Genomic DNA, 20,256 nt, shown 5'->3' on the forward strand with positions numbered 1-20,256 from the left:
CTACAACTTGGCCGGTGTCCCGACAACGCACCTCACCGCCCACTCCACGAGGGCTCAAGCCTCATGGGTCGCTTTCCTCGCCCAGGTTCCAATACAGGAGATCTGTAGAGCTGCCACTTGGTCATCGGTACATACCTTTGCTGCTCACTGCACGATAATTCAGCAGTCCAGGGGCGATGCTGCATTTGGTTCAGTGGTTCTGCACTCTGCGGTACCTCACTCCGACCCCACCGCCTAGGTAAAGCTTGGAAGTCACCTAATTGGAATCGATATTCGAAGAAGAAAAGACGGTTACTCACCTTTGTAACTGTTGTTCTTTGAGATGTGTTGCTCATATCCATTCCAAACCCGCCCTCCTTCCCCTCTGTCAGAGTAGCCAGCAAGAAGGAACTGAGGCGGCACTGGGTCAGCTGGCGTTATATATCCAGCGCCATGAAGGCACCACTCCAGAGGGCTTCAGAGCCGACCTACTGGGTGTTGCTAGGGTAAAAATTCTCCGACGATAGAGCACGCAGCGCGCACACCTAATTGGAATGGATATGAGCAACACATCTCGAAGAACAAAAGTTATGAAGATGAGTAACTGACTTTTCTGTGATAGGAGAGCCCTCCTGATAGGAAGGCAGATAGGCATTGCCACAGAGAAGTGAAGGAGGTTTGAGTAAGCACATTTGTCTTGGCCAGGACAATGTTATGAGGATAACCCTTACTCTTTCCTGTTGCAGTTCGAGCAAGGTCTTGAGAATGAGAGAGAGAGAGGCAGGTAAGCATATAGCAAGGTACAGGATCATGGTCTTATTAGGAAATCTCTCAAGGAGTCATGGCTATAAGGAGCAGAAAAGGCAAAATTTCATGTTGATTGGGGTGCCAAAGAGGTCTGCTTCTGGGAGATTTCAGGCTTGGCAGATGCTGTTGAAGACAAAGTCATAGAGCTCCTATTCATGGTCCTGATGGAAGAGGTCAGAGAGTCTGCAGTTGTATGGCCTGGTAGACAGACCACTGAGATTTCTATCTGATGGGAAATGCACCAGTTTCAGTTTCAGCAATTCTGTGAATAAGGATTGGGATCTTACTAAGCCCTGCTGGTTGACATAACACATTGGTACCCTGTTGTCCAGTATTACCCTGACAGAGTGACCCTGTATGTTGTGAAGGAAGTGCTAATAAGCATATTGAACGATTCTTAGCTCTAGAATGTTGATGTGGAGTGTGGTGTCTTGTGAGGATCACCTGGGCTGAGGTCCCTCCCCAAATGGGAGGCATCTGTTCTAAAGATCTTTGAGGGTGGGAGATGTGAAAATGGGGTTCTCATGCAGTGCTTCAGTGTGTCCTTGGATCAGCTGAGAGTCTCCAGAATTTTCAGAGGTACCATGATGAGTTTGGAGAGACTGTCTGTTTGGGGTGTACGCAAACCTTACAACATCTTAAGGCACATGAGGTGCAGTCTTGGGTAAAGCATGACAAACATGAAGGCTGACATACAGCCCAAGAGCTGTAGGTAGGTCCTTGCAGTTATTTGTGGGCTGTGCTGTATTGCTGAGATTAAACTGGATAAAATGGAGAATCTCTCCTTAGGCAGGTAGGCTTTTGTAGTAAGAGAGTCTGGAGTAGCTTTGATGAAGTTTATCCTTTGGACTGGGGTCAGTGTAGATTTCTTCAGATTGATATGGAGACCCAGAGACTGAAATAAAGCTAGTGCCCTGGAGGTTGCCGACTGACCCTCTACAGCTGACCAGCCGCTGATGAGCTAGTTGTCCAATACCACAATATCCCAGTGACGGAGGTGTACTTCTAACACCGAGAGGATAATCTTTGTAAAGGCCCTCAGGGCTGTGCAGATTCCGAAGCAGAGAAGACTCAGTTTTGGTAATGATCTGAGACTATTAAAAAATGAAGGAAATGCTTGTGGGATGGGTGGATGGCTACATGAAAGTACGCATCCTGTAGTCTGAGGATGATGAAGCAGGTTCCTGGATCTAGTGATGAAACTATGGTGGCTAGCATGATCTGAAATGCTTTGAAAGGAGATAGGTGGGCAAGATTCTGAGAGAGAGGATTGCTCTCCATCTTCTGTCTCTTTTGCTGACTAGGAAATAGTTGGAATAGAACCTTCTTCTGACAAACTCAGGTGGCACCAGTTCAATCTTCACCAAGAGTAGGAGAGATTCCAGTACTGTTTTAAGAGGATTAAACTCATTCTTGAAATAGAACAAAAATAATGTCTGTCCCCAGCAGAAATGTAGTTGTCTTTCCTCCTAACATTGTATTGCCAGCCTGTGCTTTCTGAAACACGGTGTCTCATAGAAAAAAACACCTTTTAAAAAATTCTTTAGTGTTCTGAGACAATTAATTAATTGTATTTCTCAATGATGAATCTGCACCGTGGTTGGACTCCGATAGAGGACCACAGCACTGGCCCTCTCCAGCACCACAGCCAGTACAAGTGACCTGGCGCCGTTCTCTATCTCCAGGCCAGAAGAGACAGTGCAAGCCTGTGCGCACCGGACTCAACGGTGCCGTTGACTCTCCAGGGCGCGGTGCGGATCGGTGCCAGCGAGGCGCTGGGGAGCAGTACTGGGCTAAGGGCCGCCTCCATAAATAGCTGCTTGAGTCTAAAGTCCCGCTCCTTTTTGGTCCAAGGTATGAACACTTCTCAGCCTGGTGAGACTCCCCAAGGCACTTCAAACAGGAGTTGTGGGGGTCTCCCGTTGGCATAGGCTTTGAGCAGGCTGAGCAAGGTTTGAAACCCGAAGCCTTGGGCATGAGCCCAAGCGGCAGGCAGGGAGGAGGGGAAGGACCCCTTCCAACCCACTAAATTGAGTCTAAACTTATCACTATCTCTGTAACACCTACTGCAACTATACTAACTATACAACTATAACAGCTATCTAACAACGGGAAGCAAAAAGCTAGGGAGAGTGGAGGACAGCTATGCCGCGCTCCACAGTTCCAGCGACCAGCACAGGCGGTTAGAAGGAACTGAGGAGGCACTGGGTTGGCTGGGGTGTGTATATATATAGCACCATGAAGGCGCCACTCCAGGGGGCTCCACAGCTGACCCACCGGATGTTGCGAGGATAAAAATTCTCGCACACACCTAATTGGAATCGATATGAGTAAGCACTCGAAGAAGAACTTAGAGACCCTGATCCATCCCAGCCCCTCATCCTTGAACCTGACAAAATGGTCCTTAAATTGTTCTCAAACATGGAACTACCCTATTTGGATAGTGTCTAGTTATTTTTTCTATCTAGCAGGAAACCTACTACTTGCAAAACTTCCCTTCAAAAGTGGAGACACCTCCATTCCTGGTTTTCTCTTCACTCTTCTCAAGCATCAGATGCTCTGCTCTCTGAGGGCCTAGAGCTGTGCTTCTCAAGCTATCTGATGTGGGGGACCGGCAATTTTTTTTTCACGCAGTGCACGCAGACCGGCAGCCGATGGCTCGCGGACCGGCACCGGTCTGCGGACCACCACTTTGAGTAGCACTGGCCTAGAGTACCTGTAGGATTTAAAGACACAGGGTCGGTCAGTGAGCTCAGTCAGAGTACATTTGGCCTTCCACTCACCAACTGAGTGCTTCTCAGTTTTTGCCCATCCTACTATGATCAGATTCTTTAAGGGCTTACACAACTTGTTTCCTTCTGTGTGGAACCTGGCCCCCCCTATGGGACCTAAATTTGATTCTTAATGCAGTAAGGAACACCCTCCTTTAAACTGATAGCTACATGCTATCTTCTCCACCTCTCCCTGAAGACTTCATTCCTTATGTCCATCACTTTGGCTGGATGAATGGGAGAAATAGGTGTTCTCATGGCAGACTGACCATTCACTACTTTCTACAGCAGGGGTTCTCAAACTGGGGGTCGGGACCACTCAGGGAGTCGTGAGGTTATTACATGGGGGTCGTGAACTGTCAGTCTCCACCCCAAACCCTGCTTTTCCTCCAGCATTTATAATGGTGTTAAATACATAAAAATGTATTTTTAATTTATAAGGAGCAATCCTCTGAGTGAGACTCCATGTGAAAGGAGTCACCAGTACAAAAGTTTAAGAACCGTTGTTCTACAGAGAGAAAACTACACTGTGTCCCCATCCTTGCTTCCTTCCTAAGGTCTCTTCAGAATACCATATTAATCAGGAAATCCGTCCACCAGTGTTCTATCCAAAGCCTCATGTCTCTGTGGAGGAAACCAGCCTACATAAACTACGTGTCGGGATGGATCTCTCATTCTACCTTGACAGTACTAAGACCTTGCCCCAGACTATTTGTATTTTTTGTGGAGAGGATGAAGGAACAGCCCATTTCCACACAAAGACTGTTGGAGTGGGTCTTGGGTTGCATCTTAATATGTACTATGACACTTCTGGAATACAGCACCCTCACAGAGGAACAGCACACTGCACTAAGGTTCAGTCACATCTGTAGCACGCTTAGATTATGTTCCCATAATAGAAATCATTACGCTATCTTACCTGCTTGTAGAACTGATGCAATGTTTGGTGATGCAGTCCTCTGAACTGTCTTGAATCTGCCTCCTCAGCATGCACCAGTTACTGCTTGGGAGTCTCCTACAGTGGAGCACCCATAGGGACATATATTCAAAGAAGGAGAGGTTCTTTACCTGTACAGTAACTTGAATTCTTAGAGATGTTTTGTCCCTATAGGTGCTTCACATCTGGTTCTCCCTCTGCTGTAGAGTCTTTGCAGTTGAGAAGGAACTGAGTGTCAACAGTTCCTCACCTCCCTATAGGGAGCATGATTCACTGCTTTGCAATCTCCAGTCAAGAGCATATGGCATGCACGCATCCTATTGTGGAGCACCCACAGGTAAGTAACCTCCTTTTCTGCTCTACTGTATAGTATGCACCACCTTGCTACAATTGTACTGGCTTGTGCACTGTTGGAAGTTGGTCTAGACTCTTCAACTTTTCTGAGAACACATGTAATAAGGCACATTAGAATATGGTGTTTCAAGCCTGACTTATAAATTGAAGTGTAAAAAAAATTGCCTCCTTGATGATATCAGCTTGCTCAGTTGCATTCTTTCCCCCAGTAACTGCAGGTAGGTGATTTCAGGGCTATGGGATATTATGATGTGTCAAGAGCAAGGTTCAGAATTCTGAATTATACCTACGGATTGGATCCACGATTTACAGTACTATTTACGGGTTATATGACAGGAAATTATGGCACTCAAATAATATAAACTGTGCCCTATTATACTCCAAAAACTATAACTAAAGAGCTCAAAAATTAACTACCTTGGAGACTACCTGCTGTGTTATGAAAAACAAATATAGGGCCCAACTGAGAGAGGTGATGTGCACCTGTAACACCCAGTGAAGGAAATGGGGTGCTCAACCCTTCTCACAATATAGCCTGTAAATTAGTAGTAGTGGAGATATGAGAAATCTCATGACTGACTGAAAACAGTCATGAGTCATTACATTTTTATCATTTACCTTTCTCAGGGTCCACAATTCTGAGCCCTGGAACAAAGTTTACTGATCAGCTCATCCAGTCACATGTGTGCTTTCTAAGTGGCTGCATTGAGTTCTGTGATAATTATCTCATAGAAGTAAAATAACATTTTTCCTGGCATTCAAACTATATATCCTTGTTAGTTTCAAAATATACTCCGCGAGGGAGCGGGAATTAAAAATTCTGCAATAAAAAATTAAAAATTCTGTGCACAATATTTTAAAATTCTGCATATTTTATTTGTCAAAATAACACAATATAATCACACCAATTTCAATTATTTGAAATTCTGGCAAGTCTTTCAATGGTTCCACAGCTTTGCCCCAGGTTTTTCAGCTCGGCTTCCACAGCTCTTTGCCATATTGTTTTTGGGTGGCCTCATTTTCGCTTGCCTTCAGGTGTCCACCTTATTGCTACTCTGGTGATGGAATCAGTTTCCATCCAAAGCGCATGACTGATCCATCTCCAACGCCTCCTGGCAATGATGGTGCTCAGATCCTTTTGGCTGCACTGTGTCAATAGATCTTGGTTTGAGATTGTTCTGGGCCAAAAGATATGGAGGAGGCATGTTTGGAATGAAGACAGTTTGGACATGTCATACTTTCTGATTCACCAGCATTCTGTACCATAAAATAGAGTTGAAACTATGCAGCTCTGATAAATCTTAAGTTTGGTTTTGGTGTTGTATTTTGATGATTTCCAGACTGTATTTAAGCTCCTGAAGGTGTTCCTGGCTTTATTGATTTTGTTCCGGATGTCCTGCCTTGTTCCACTGTCCTGGCTGATGGTATTGCCGAAATATGTGAATGTTTCTACATTGATGAGAACATAATCCTCTATCCATACTGGTGATGGTGAGGCAATATTAAAGGTCATGAATCTGTCTTATTGCAGTTGATTTTCAGTCCAATTTGCTGGCTGAATGCACTGAGTCGAGTTGTTTTTTCTTGAATGTGGTGTTGGGTATGTGATAGGAGAGTGACATCATCTGCGAAGTCCAGGTCTTCAAGGGATGAGAAGAGTGTCCATTTAATGCCCCTTGGCATGTCTTCTGTTGTATGCCGCATTACCCAGTCAATGGCAATGTTGAAGAGGATTGCAGACATGACACACCCCTGATGTACTCCTGTTTTGACTTCAAAACTGAGCTCACTGTGATCAACACTGCATGTAAAGTTGAAATAGAAGCTTTTGATGATGTTGATTATATGGAAAGGAATTCCATGTGCCCACAGAATGCACCATAGGTTAGTCCTGTGAATGCTATCAAAAGCCTTCTCAAAGTCTATGAAATTTATGTAGAGTTGCCATTGCAAGCGCTGTTCTATTATGTTTCATAGAGCAAATATCTGGTCTGTGCATCCACACCCTTTCTGAAAACCAGCTTGCTGTTTTCCGAGAACGCTATCAACTGCCTATGATATATGCTGGGCTATATGATCCATATATGATCTTACACATTACTTTGCTTGACGCAGATAAGTATGATACGACGCCAGTTACTACAATCACTGAGAGTTCCTTTCTTTAGTATCTTCACTATAATTTCATTGGTCCACTCATCTGGCACTTTTTCCCTTTCCCAGACTGATATAAATAGAGGGGCCAGGATAGATGCTGCTAATTTAGGATTTACCTTGAACAATTCTGCATTCAAGTTATCCTTGCCAGGAGCTTTCCCATTTTTTAAGGATTTGGTGGCTTGAATGATCTCTTCCTTAGTTGCGGTTTCTGTGTTGATATCCAAGATCTTCTTTTGCCTCCTGGATGTTTGCTTCCTCTTTAGGTGGCTCCCTGTTCAGCAATTCTTTGAAATGTTCTGTCCAGTGCATTTCTTGTTCTTTTTCAGTTGTTAGTAGGTGTCCTTGTTTGTTCCTGATGAGAGTGTTTGTTGGTGTCTGCCATTATGTTACACTAATAAAAATGATACCAACAGGATCTTGTAAGAGGGACAAGGCAAAATGCCACATTTATTGTAAATACAAAAAATATTACTATATGCAATTTCTATATAAATCCATTCACACACACAGACATTCACACAGGTTCTACAAAAAGGTTGTTATAGTTACCAACCTAGACGTTGCTCGTGCCAAGTCACTGGCCAGGTGGCCTGGACATGAGTGGAGCCGAGTCATTGTCAGATGCGCATCCGATGCTCCTGGAGGGTGGTCGTAGAACCAGACTCAAAGAACATAGTCCCTGGATCCAATTTTTATAGGTCTCAATACAAGTTCAATACAAGTCTATGGAAGTTGCTTCATTATGCTGAATTTACAATTGAGATGACCATCAGTCAGCAGGTGGTACATCCATGACAGCTCCATGATGGCTAGGTGTTATCTTCTTGTTCTTCCATGATGCATTTTGGGTGGATTCAGGTTCGCCCTCTGGGGGTCATCCGGTTATCTCCACTTTGCATATTCTTCGGCCCATTGATACCAAGGTTGAAATTCTTAGGATTAGGCTGGCACCATTTACTAACCAATTATTTCCCTGCTTCAGGCTCTCAATTCCATGCACTCATTGTTCATTCTTTTACTTAACAACACAATCTATGACTCTTGATTCATTTAACAAGTTTTATCCCACTATCTATTTTTCCCTCTTTCGATACCAAGATTTAAATAGGCATGACAAGGGGCCCCCGTGGGGGAAGAGCATCAGGGTGTTGTTTTAAAGAACAGCACTGTTTTCTCAAAGTTCTTATCGCTTTCCAGCACAGACTCTTTATCCTGTACTGGCCTGAAATAATTAGCACTTTGGCCTTGCATTTGTTTCAGAGTGAAATTCAACAGCATGGAACTGATGTTCATACCCTTTTACAATACCTATATACTCTTTTGTCTATCTTTATTTCTACTACTACATAATTATAATTCTGTCATACTTACCTAACTTTGAGGGTGACCCAACAGTTTACCACTGATAAGCTGCGTCATTTTGTAAACAGTTCCTTGTTCACCACGAGCAACTGCATCCTCTGCTTGTGTTACCAGATTATCAATATAATACCATTTGTCCGCTCTCACAAGGCGTTTGACCTCCCAGTGTGCCTTGCTATAATGCTTGTGGTATTTGTCCTTTAGCCTGTGGGATTTTGTGTCTAAAACTTTTTTCTTCAGGGCTCGTTTGGTTTCTATGGCGTTCCATGTACTGGGTGTAATCCACTCCTTCCTTCTCTTTTGCCTGTAGTCTAGACAGGCTTCACTGCTCTATTTATAAATTGCTGTTACTTTCTCCCACTTCTTGTTGATCTCTTCATCTGCATTCCCCTCCTCTTTATCAAGGTCTGCAAGTGCTTGAAACCCGTTCTTTAACTGCAGAACGAAGGTTTTCTGAATTTCAAGGGACTTTAGGTTGTCAATATCATAATGTCTATGTCCCTTGTTTGGTGGACTCACACTTCTCAGTTTTAGCTTAATGAAGGCTGTCACAAGGTGGTGGTCGCTGCCAACATCTGCATCCCTTCTCACTTTCACATCTGTCAGTGAGCGTTGCCATTGATCATGATATGGTCAATCTGGTTCTTATCTCTGCCATTTGGAGAGCACCATGTCAGCTTGTGAATTTCACAATGTTCAAATAGGGTTCTACCGAAGACTAGGGAATTCATATTACAGAAATCAACAAGCCTTTCTCCGTTTTCATTCATGGTGCCACACCCATGTCTTCCCATTGCGCTGTCGTTGTTTGTGGTGTTCTTACCGACCTTGGCATTCAGGTCTCCCATGACGATAGTTAGGTCGTGGCGTGGTACTCTCTATAACTCTGCCTGTAGTGTAAGGTAGAATTTGTCCTTTACTTCTTCATCGCTGTCATTTGTCGGAGCATAGCACTGAATCAGGGTGATATTATGTTTCCCTTTCAGTCTGGCCCTCATAAGTCTGCTGCTGATGGATTTCCATTCATGCAGGGATGCTCCACTCCCTTCTTCAAAAGGATGGCAACACCCTCATGGTTTTGTCCATCATCCTGTCCAGAAAACAGCAAAGTTTCTCCCAATGCTGCTGTTAATCTTCCTGATCCTGTCCATCTGCTCTCGCTGACACCCAGGATGTCTAAGCTGACAATTATTTTGGATGCTTTGAAGACTGGATAGAGGGTGCCATTTCAGTCTTAATTCAGGACCATCCTCATTCCTACTTGAGAGCAGGCAGACGTCATCCATATCTAATCTTTTCCTTCTGAAAGGGGGATGGGCCTGTTATACACTTCCTACACACACACTTCCTTTAACACCAGAGGGTGTTAAAAATAAGACAACATAGGCCAGGATAATTCCAATTGCTCCCATGTGACCAAAGCAATAGCAGTGTTCAGATCTTCTTCCCTCTCCAGGGGCATCTACAAACTTCTGCTTGTGATGCCAAACACATTGTCATGACAGGACATGAGGATGTATGGTCGAGGTGATACATCCTCACTATATCTAGCTGTGTGGTAAATGCAACTCTAATGGACCTTGAAAAATCTTGCAGTGTAGAGGTGCAACAGGTTCTGGTTAATTCCAGGAAGCAGTCACCTCAGTTGTGAGTTTAAGTGGTATAGATTAGTGTATTCCATAGCTGACAAATGTGTAGATCCTGTACAAGTACAATGTATTTTTAAATACTTACTACATTTAAGGTCTTTAGAAATACAGTAGAACCTCAGAGTTACGAACTCCTCAGGAATGGAGGTTGGTTGTAACTCTGAAATGTTCGTAACGCTGAACAAAACATTATGGTTGTTCTTTCAAAAGTTTACAACTGAACATTGACTTAATACTGCTCTGAAACTTTACTGTGCAGAAGAAAAATGCTGCTTTAACCATCTTCTTTTAAATAGAACAAGCACAAAAACAGTTTCCTTACCTTTACTTTTTTTTAAAAAGTAATTTAACACTGTACTGTACTATATTTGCTATTTTTTTTTTTTTTTGGTCTCTGCTTGCATACTTCCGGTTCCAAATGCAGTGTGTGGTTGACTGGTCAGTTCATAATTCTGGTGTTTGTAACTCTGAGGTTCTACTGTATTTACATATTACATGCATTACATATTTTTTCAGAGTACAGTTAGTAGTAAAAGTAGTTTATCATGTACTTACAGATAGGAAATCTGTCTTTGTACATGACACAGATAAGACATTTATTAAAGGTCTAGTTAGTGTACCCACATTAGGACCCAGTTTTATCATGGGACCTTAATTTGATCTTGACACATCTCATGAATTCTCCTTTTGAATCCATAGCAGATTGTTCTTTATATCATTTATATATTTAAACACTTTTTATAATATCCTTTATATCAGCAGGATGGGTGAGCAAGTTGCATGTTCTTATGGCAGATCCACCATTCACTGTTCTTCATAAAGATAACACTGTCCTCAGAGCTCACCCCAGATTCCTTCCTGAAGCGTTTTCTGAGTTTTATAACAATCAGTTAGTTTTCTTTCTGAAATCTCATGGTCATAAAAGAGTATAAACTACATAATTTAGTTGCTAAAAGAGCTTTCGATTATTACCTAAATGGGACAGGAGAGTTTTGGAAGTCTGCTGAACTTTTTATTTCTTATGTCATACCAGTCTTGCTTAGTCATTACCTTCTTGGGTGAAACAGCATATTGAACAGGCATATAGGGTAGCATCAGTTCCTTCTCCTATTGGAGTTAGGTCACACTCAACCAGAGCAATAGCTACCTCTATAGCACATCTCAGACATGTTCCAATTCTTGAAATACAGGAATATATATAGGAATATATTGCAATCATACCTTTACAAAACACTATTCATTTGATTTGGCATCAATATTAGATGCCTTGTTTGACAGAGCAGTTCTGCAATTCTTATTCAGTTCGGACCCTGAGTCACACCATTCAGTCCTGGGGTATTGGCTTGTCTAGCAAACTTATGAGTGGGAATAAGCAGAGAATGCTCAAAGAAATGAAGGTTACTTGTATCATGTCCTTCGAAATGGACTCTGAATATTCAGACCCCCCATCCCCTCTTCATAGGAGACGTAATGAGATTTGACTGCAGAAGTGGTCAAAGGAATTGTTGCAGGCTGCAGTGTCATGCCCCTTTTTATAGCCTTGCTCTCAGAATGCTCAGGAAAAACAAGGGAAGGGGCTAGAGGAGGTGTGCAAGTTCTCCAACAGGCACTGCCACATAACGTTTCCACCATCTGATATTCATGGGGTGATGCATCGTATGAGTGTGACTATGCAGAGTCTATCTTGAAGAACCTTGGTTACAAGTAAGTAACCTCCATTTCTGTTCCAGATTTTGGTTCCTGTTACCTCTAAATTGTTTATTTAGTGTATGTATTGTATTACAGCAGTGCCAAGAGTCTTCCTTTGTGCTACGTAATGGTGCAGTTAAGAATAGTGGGGGAACAGTTAAAAAAGTGAGAAAGGTGTGATCTGTTTATTAATTTTATATTGTGGTAGAAGAGGTATAGCTCTCTCTTGCTCTTCTATCCTGTCACCTGGCAATTAAAGCTGACAGTATTTTTAAAATACTAATTCTGGTCCTTTAAGTACTAGCTTTGAATGTGATCTCAATAACCTGTTGCATAGATTTACTTTTCAACAAAAAGTTAATCTTTACATGACTGTAGTAAAAAACGCCTCCATGTCTGGTCTCTAGAAAATTCTTTTGTTGATGGCAGTGATTATTTCTTTGTTGAAGAATCCTTTTCTGGCAAATGAAGTTTATAAATGGCCTTTAAATATCCTTGTGTTAGTTACAACCTGTTGACTTATTCAAGTGCATATGACAGATTGAACCATGTTTGTTGTGACTATAAGATCAGCTGGCTGAAAGATCTCTGAACCGTATGGCTGTGCTGTCCACCCTGCCCCGATTTTTAAAATCTCATTTTATAATTGTCATGCTATCAACATCCATATTAATCAAAGGAACCAGTCTTTGTCTACTAATGCCTAGCACAAGTACAAATGTGGTTCTCGATAATTTGATACAAAGAAAACCGTTCAAGCTTTTCCTATTTTTTCTTTGCTGGCCTTCTGATAGGCTTGCAGGGGATTCCAAATATTGCCCTTCAGCTCTTCAGTTGTTTTACTAGCTTCTTGTTCAGAAATGTATTCGCCTAAATTCTGGCTGAGCTGTGCTTGATAAAGTCTGGAGGACAGGGAGCAAAGATGTCCTTCAGCTGCTTTTCACAATGTTGGCCTGATCCCCAATGTGTAATATAAGGCAGCCTGAAGGATTGGGCATTGATGTGAATAATGGGAACATCAGGATTATGATTCATAGAGTCCAAGGCGAGAAGGGACCATGTCATTATTTAATCTGATGTTCTGTATAATACAGGCCATAGAATGCCCCCAAAATAATTCCTAGAGCATATTCTTTAGAATAACTTGACTTACAAATTCAGTGGTGGAGAATCCACTTTGACCCTTGGTAAATTGGCCATGACAATCCCTCTGATCAGGATCTTCTCTGACAGGAAGCAGACAACGTTCTCTGAAAAGGCACCACAGAGCTGGTTCCCCTCTGTATTTCCTCATTCCAAAGAAGGGCCAACTGACAGGCCGTATTCTGGATCTCTGGGTGCTCAACAGGTTTATAAAGAAAGTCAAGTTCTGGATGGTGATGCTCCCCTTGATTATCCCTTCCCTTTCCTTCCCCAGGGAGCCTGGTTCGCAGCTCTCAACATGAAAGATGGCAATTTCCACATCGATGTTCACCCAGCTCACCAGAAGTTTCTCCATTTTATGGTTGGAAACTCCCATTATCAGTTCCATGTCCTTCCTTTTGGTATCGCAGCTGCTCCCTAAGTCTTCGCTGTCATTGCAGCCAAATGGCCACTCAGTATTCCCCTACCTGGACAACTGGCTCCTCGTTGCGCCATCCCACAGGCACCTCTTATCAGCTATCTTGGCCCTTCATGGTCTACTCTCTGCTCTTGGGATTTGCATTAACAAAGAAAAGTCAGTCTTCGTACATACCCACCAGATCACCTTTATTGGTGCGCACCTGGACTCCACCTCTTGGTGAACCACTTTGCCACTCTCGCTTCTATCATTACCTTGCGCCGCACCTCACACCTCCATCCACCGATTTCTTTCCCTACTTGGCCACATGGTGGCCTGTAAATCCCTAATGCCCCATGCCCACATCCACATGCACTGCCTTCAGCTATGGCTCCTGTCTATCTAAAAGGCACAGACAGACCGCTTGGACAAACCCATTCTGCTTCACCAGGTTGTTCTGGCCTCCCTTGCATGATGGACTGACCTGTCCGAAGTCTTGGTTGGCACCCCCTTTATACCTCCTACGCTCTCACCATGGATTCCTCTCGCACTGCCTGGGGCGCCCACCTGAATGGTCACACCGCCCAGGGCCTCTGGACAGCACGAGAAGCTAGGATGTGTGTCAACATCTTGGAGTCGAGAGCCGCTTTTCTTGCCTATCGGGCATTCCTCCCCCTTACACAATCCTATCGCATTCAACTGTTCTCCAACAACATGGCTGCAGTAGTCTATATCAACAAGCAAAGTGGCGCCAAGTCTCCCTCCCTCTGTGCGGAGGCTGTCCACATCTGAACCTGGTGCATCAAGCAGTGTCACGCTACAGGCCACATATCTCCCCGATGCCAACAGCTCCCTCATGGACATGCTCAGCAGGTTCTTCTACGCAAACCATGAGTGGGAACTGCACAATCCCAGCCTGCATTCCATTTTCCACAGGTGAGGCTCCCCTTACTGGGACCACTTCATGACCAGCAAGAACCATAAACTTCCCCTTTATTGCTACAGAGGGAACTGTGGAGGCAGTCCCCTGGGGCAATACCCTTTTCCTCCCCTGGATTGGCAACTTTCGGTATGCCTTTCCACCCATTCCCCCTGCTTCCCCAAGTCCTGGGCAAGATTCACCGGGACTGAGCAATGGTCATACTGATAGCCCCCTTTTGGCCTCACCAGTGTTGGTTCACCTCACCTTTGTCTCTCCGCTGATCCCCCGCTCTGCCTCCATGCACATCCGGATTTCCTCACCCAGGCGTAGGGACATTTCCAGCACCCCAATACAAGCTGGCTCCACTCATGGCTTGGTATTTGGATGCAGCTCGCAAGTAAACAGGGCATGCTCTACCTTGGTGCGCAAGGTCCTCTTGCACAACAGAAGACCATCTACCAGGGCCTGCTCTCAAGCGAAATGGAAACCACCTGGGCTCACCGCCACCATTATGCTCTGGACTCCAAATCCATTGCTATTCTCTTTTGACCACCTTCTTCAACTCAAACTATTGCTTCTCACCCACCGTGCTATACGGATCCACCTGGCGGCACTTAGTGCCTTCCTCCCTCTGGTGGATGGCTGCGCTATCTTTACTTACCCGACCACTGTTTCCTCAAAGGTCTGCTCAACGTCTTTTGACCAGTGCTTAAGCTGACCCCTTCTTTGGACCTTAATGTTGCTCTCTCTGCTCTGACCAAGCCACCCTTTGAACCCCTCATGATGTGCTTGCTCTCCCACCTCTCAGTGAAGGTGATCTTCTTGGTTGCAATCTTGTCAGCATGAAATGTTAGCAGATTGGCAGCCATGATGGCTGATCCCCCCCTTTCACTCTCTTCCATAAGTACAATGTCTCCTTACACCTGTACCCCAAATGCATCCTTAAGGTAGTGTCCACGTTACACCTCAAGCAGTGCATCCACTTCCTGATCTTCTATCCCAGACCCCACGCCTCCCACAGAGCCAGAACATTGCACTCTCTTGATGTCTGCCATGCACTGGCCTTCTACCTCCAATACACCCATGCTTCTGCACTTCATCCAGGCTCTTCATTGCCATTGCTGAACATTGCAAAGAACAAGCCCTCTCCTTGCAATGCATTTCCAAATAGATCTCCTGTTATATTTACGAATGCTACATTCTGTCCAAGATACCTCCACCTCTTGAAGTCACAGCTCATTCTGTGTGGATGCACGCCGTCACATTGGCCTGCATTGCGGACATGCTGTGGCAGGATATTTGCTGAGCAGCCACGTGGAGCACCGTCCACACCTTTACTCTCACTAAATCATCACTCCAGCAGTGACAGTGAATGCAGCCATTAGCCACACTGTCTTGCAGTCTATAACTTCTTGCAAATCCTCGCAACCACCTCTGTGCTAATCACTGCTTTCTACTCACCCATGTTTGGAATCTATATAGGAACCATCACTTGAAGAAGAAGAAGAGATTACTTACCTGTAACTGGAGGTTCTTCGAGATGTGTGGTCCCTATTTGGATTCCAGTACCTGCCCTCCATCTCCTGTGCTATGGACTATGCTGCTTAGTGGTAAGAGAGATACTGGAGCGGTGTCAACCCACATGGCCTCCCATAGTCTCAGCTGGGGACATAAGGACAACACACGTGCAGATCAGCGGACACTGATACAGAATGGTTCCAGCTCTGACACATGGCATGCATGCACACCCATGTTTGGAATTCAAATAAGGACCATTCATCTTAAACAACCTCCAGTTACCGGTAAATAACCTCCTCTTCCCACTTTAGTTTAAAATGTTATATAAATGTAAGGGGGCAAGTACTAGCTGAGGAAAAGAGGACATAGAGCATCCAGGGATAACTGGAGCAAAGAGGCGCTCCAGCCACACTATACCCTGCAGCTTGACGATAAGGGAGCTGCAAAAGTGATGCCCCTCAAACTGCTCCAGGGCTTGAGCATTTGGCCCATAAACTGTGAAGTGGATCGGATTAAGTCTGAGCTGTAAGTAGAGCCACATAAATCTCCTGATATCATATTGCTGTGGGAAAACTAATCATCTTTACCACCTATAAATTCACAATAAACAGGATTAAACAAGAAGCTCTTTCAATGGGGAATTAAAACTGGTGGAGAAATGGGATACTAATGTTCAAATACCCTGTAAGCTTTATGCAGTGTTTCAACAGACATGTGCTTTTAGGAGGTATCTTAGTAAAGCAGTAAGGCCAGCTGGTTTATGCTGATTATTTCCTGAAGAATTATCACCTATTTAATGTCATCTGTAACGCCACATGGCACAGCATACTGTTTCATCGCTATAAGGTATGGATCTCTGATTTCAGAAGTGAAAATCTTAGAAATATATTTTAACACGAACTGATACAGATGGCTGTCTGGGTTTTTAGTTCTCTCTTGTTATTCCTTTTCTTTATGTGGCCGAGTTTTATGTAGCTAAAACACCACTTTTCTATGGTATTATTTGAAAAAATATTTTAAAACAAGTTCAAATAAATTATTGAGCCACAATGCAAACGTGTCTCAGTGTTTGAACCACTAGGTTGATGCCATAAAGTATTTATCATTCAGCTTCTGGATCAGCTACTTTAGTTGTAGGGGGTTGTGGCAGTAAAGGAAAGGGGATGCTCCCAGTCTCCCCTGGCCAGCTGTTGCCCCCTTATTGATATCTAAATAATATTACCAAACACATCTACCAGGCCACCTGCAAAGTCCCAAGGCTGAATGCATATCATAGGTCTAAGCCTGGCTTGGTGCACTGATACCATCTACTACCCAAGTGATGCCATCAGATCTCATGTAGGGTGCTCTGGCCAGAAATCTGAGGTGGATTATTTAAGTCGATGGTGAGTTGCTATGTCTTTGTATTATTTTCTCTGCTATTCTATTTGGAAAGAGGTTGCTCCTCCAGTGCCAGCAATCCTTTCACTAGGTAACCTTTCACCTTCATACACACAGCCAGTATTGATTCAAATAGTATACTGTTTGCTTGTTTTTAAATTCACTACTGGAAACAAAAAACATATTTTATTCTTCTGGGTTAAAAATACACCCTGCTTTTTGGAAGCCTTAACTTTGTAAACAAAACATATTAATGAATTCCTGGTGCTGATCTTTTTCTCTGTCTTGTCTTTGGTTATGAATTAAATCTGTCATTCTGAAATAAGAAATACAATACAATAAAATACTCACTGGGAATTACATGACTGTTTAGTGTTCTGGAGCTGGAGGGGACTCACTAGCAGCTAAAAATCCAGAATCTATCCACTGGCTTTTGTCTCCAGTGGCTCATTTGCTTTCTGTAGAGGTTAAGGAAATCTTTAAAGGCCTTCAGGCTTTTGACTGGGACTTGAGCATTAATTCTGGTGTGAAGCACTATCATTCTAATTCAGTCAGGGACTTGTTTTAGTCAACATTATTTATGACTTTTGGATGCGGTATTTGTTTACTTTAACAGGCTGTACTGCCTAATAGCCAACTCTAACCTGTATGTTACAGCCTTTGTTATTTATTAGGATCTTGGATATTTTTTATTTTGTCTTTTTTACTGTATTTTAGTATACAATCTGAATGTAAACGACATTCAGAGTAAAATGATTTGAACTAAAATAACATGCTTTCAAATTAATAGCTTTCTGCATAAGATTGCAAAATGTACTGTCTAGTCGTAAGACCAACAGTTCACAATAAACTACATTATTTTTGTACCTATAAACAGGTTTTAAATATAAAGTACTTGAAATGAAAGCTAAACAAATTGAGTCTAATACTTGTTTTTCACTAGTGAGAGATTTAGAGGGAAATCAACTCTAAGCTGTGCAAAAAATAGAACCAAATTACTGGCGTCTTTCATAACTCATAGATTTCACAGCAGAAATATCCCTTTAACCATTAATTCTATTTGTATTAACTCCATTTGATATTGTGCACTCTAGACAAGATGTTTTTACTTATTCTTCATCATGAAATTTCTCTAATTTCAAGGGTTTCCAACATCTCTGGTTTGATTTTAAAACTCAGATAAACGCTTCAACTAATCAGCAGTTTAATTGCACATATTATATACTTTCTAATGTTAAAATATGTATTTCAACATACCCATCAAAACAATTGGGGGGTCCAATCCTTTACATGCATAATTCCCATGTGCCTTTGGGAGCTTTTGGTATGCACGGAATGCGGGATTGGGCCCACATGGGAATATGCCATCATGTTTTCTAAGTTTCCTTAATACAATGCAAATTTTATTTCCGAGAGAATTTCACAGGATGAGAACCTCCTAAGAATAATTTTTTAAATTAAATTTTACATATTAGAAATGTTTGACATATAGTGCAGCCTTTGGTCGTGCAAGTATTTATGAAAATGTTCAGTAAGCTACAAAGTTACTTTGTGAAGATAAATAAAGGTACATAAAGCTTAAATTTAAAGGTCTAAAATGAGAGCTATAGAGAGGAAAGGAGTCCGCAAAAAAGGAAAGGGAGGGAGGTGGAAGTGTGTCTCTAGGGCGGGCTCAGAGGGAGTTTTTACCTTTGACCTCAGTGGCAACAGAATTAGGCCAACACTGAGTGACTTTGAAAATCCCACCCCTAGTTTCCAACCAGTCATAACTAGAGTAGTTCTCAGCGATGTTAGATGTAAGCCAAGAAGGGCAAGGTTTCCAAAGAAGGAACCTAAAATGTCCAGCCAGGTGCAAACAGGTAATTAAAACCTGAAAAGTGTGTAATCTCTACTTTGGGTACCTAATTACTATTCTTTGCCTGAGTACTCATGCTGTGCATGGAAAATTCAGGTGCCCATTTTAAAAAAATCTGATGTACAGTGCCTGTCTGATATGTATGCACAATTACTATATGTGCATGTCTAAGTTGTCCATTTGTGCATGCTGATGAAGTTTGTATTAGATGCAGAATTATGCATGTACATAGTCTGTAATGTTCTTTGTATAACAGCTGAATTGATACTGTGGGTATTGCCTCTCAAATTAAAATAGCCACCTCCAAGACCTCAGAGAAACAGGAGTGGTTGGGCTACAAGATCTAGTGAAAGTCTAAATGAAAATATTAGATATTATTAGCTCATTCTCTCAATCCTCATCTCGTGTATTACTTGATCTTATTAGGTTTAGGCTTTTGTTACTTCACTGTTATGTCACAGCCATTGAGCCCAAAAACATAAGAATTTTAAAGAATTATCCTGTTTGTAGTTAGGTGTCTGGGGGAGAGTTCTTTGTAACTGAAAGCTCAAAAATGCGATAGTAAAGATAATAAAACTATTTGAGCTGGTAACAAGTCAGCTGCAATTTAGTGATTTTGCACATGCTTTAGACCCTAATTCAGGAAAGCACTTGAGCATGTGTTTAATTCTCACAGACTTAATGGAACTCAAAGCACATATCCTATCTTAGGGTATGTTTACACTGCACAAAAAACCAAAAACCCTGCAGCAGCAAGTCTTAAGAGCCAGGTCAACTGAGTGGGCTTACCAGGATCACACTCTGGGACTAAAAATAGCAGTGTAGACATTCCTGCTCAGGCTTTAAAACCTGGCAAAGCAGAGAGGGTCTCAGAAGCCTGAACTCCAGCCCAAGTGGCAGTGTCTACACTGCTATTTTTAGACCCATAGCATGAGCCCAAGTCACTTGACTCGGGCTCTCAGACATGCTGCCTAGGTTTTTTGGACAGTGAAGACAATACCTTTAGTGTTCCATATGTTCACCCCTCACTAGTATCTGAGCACCTTCCATGTAAAATCACTAGAGACTTTGCTATTGGACTTCATGGAGTCCATGGTTCATCTCTATTTTGGCATGTAAACTCTGCTGCTTGTACATTTTTCTTTTCTTTTTTTAAACCCTTGTTTAAGCCCTCCTTCCTGAATACCAATGTTTTCCTAAGTGAGGCCCTTAATGTGAAGTAGAACACTCTGGGACATAAGTGAACTCTCTCAGATCCACACCAATTGGAGTCCATTTTCTTTTTCATGTTCTTTTTAAGGGACCTTTGTTTCCCTGATTTTATTTTTGCTGT

Source organism: Natator depressus, chromosome 12 (assembly GCF_965152275.1).
Source record: "Natator depressus isolate rNatDep1 chromosome 12, rNatDep2.hap1, whole genome shotgun sequence".
NCBI classification, from domain to species: domain Eukaryota; kingdom Metazoa; phylum Chordata; order Testudines; family Cheloniidae; genus Natator; species Natator depressus.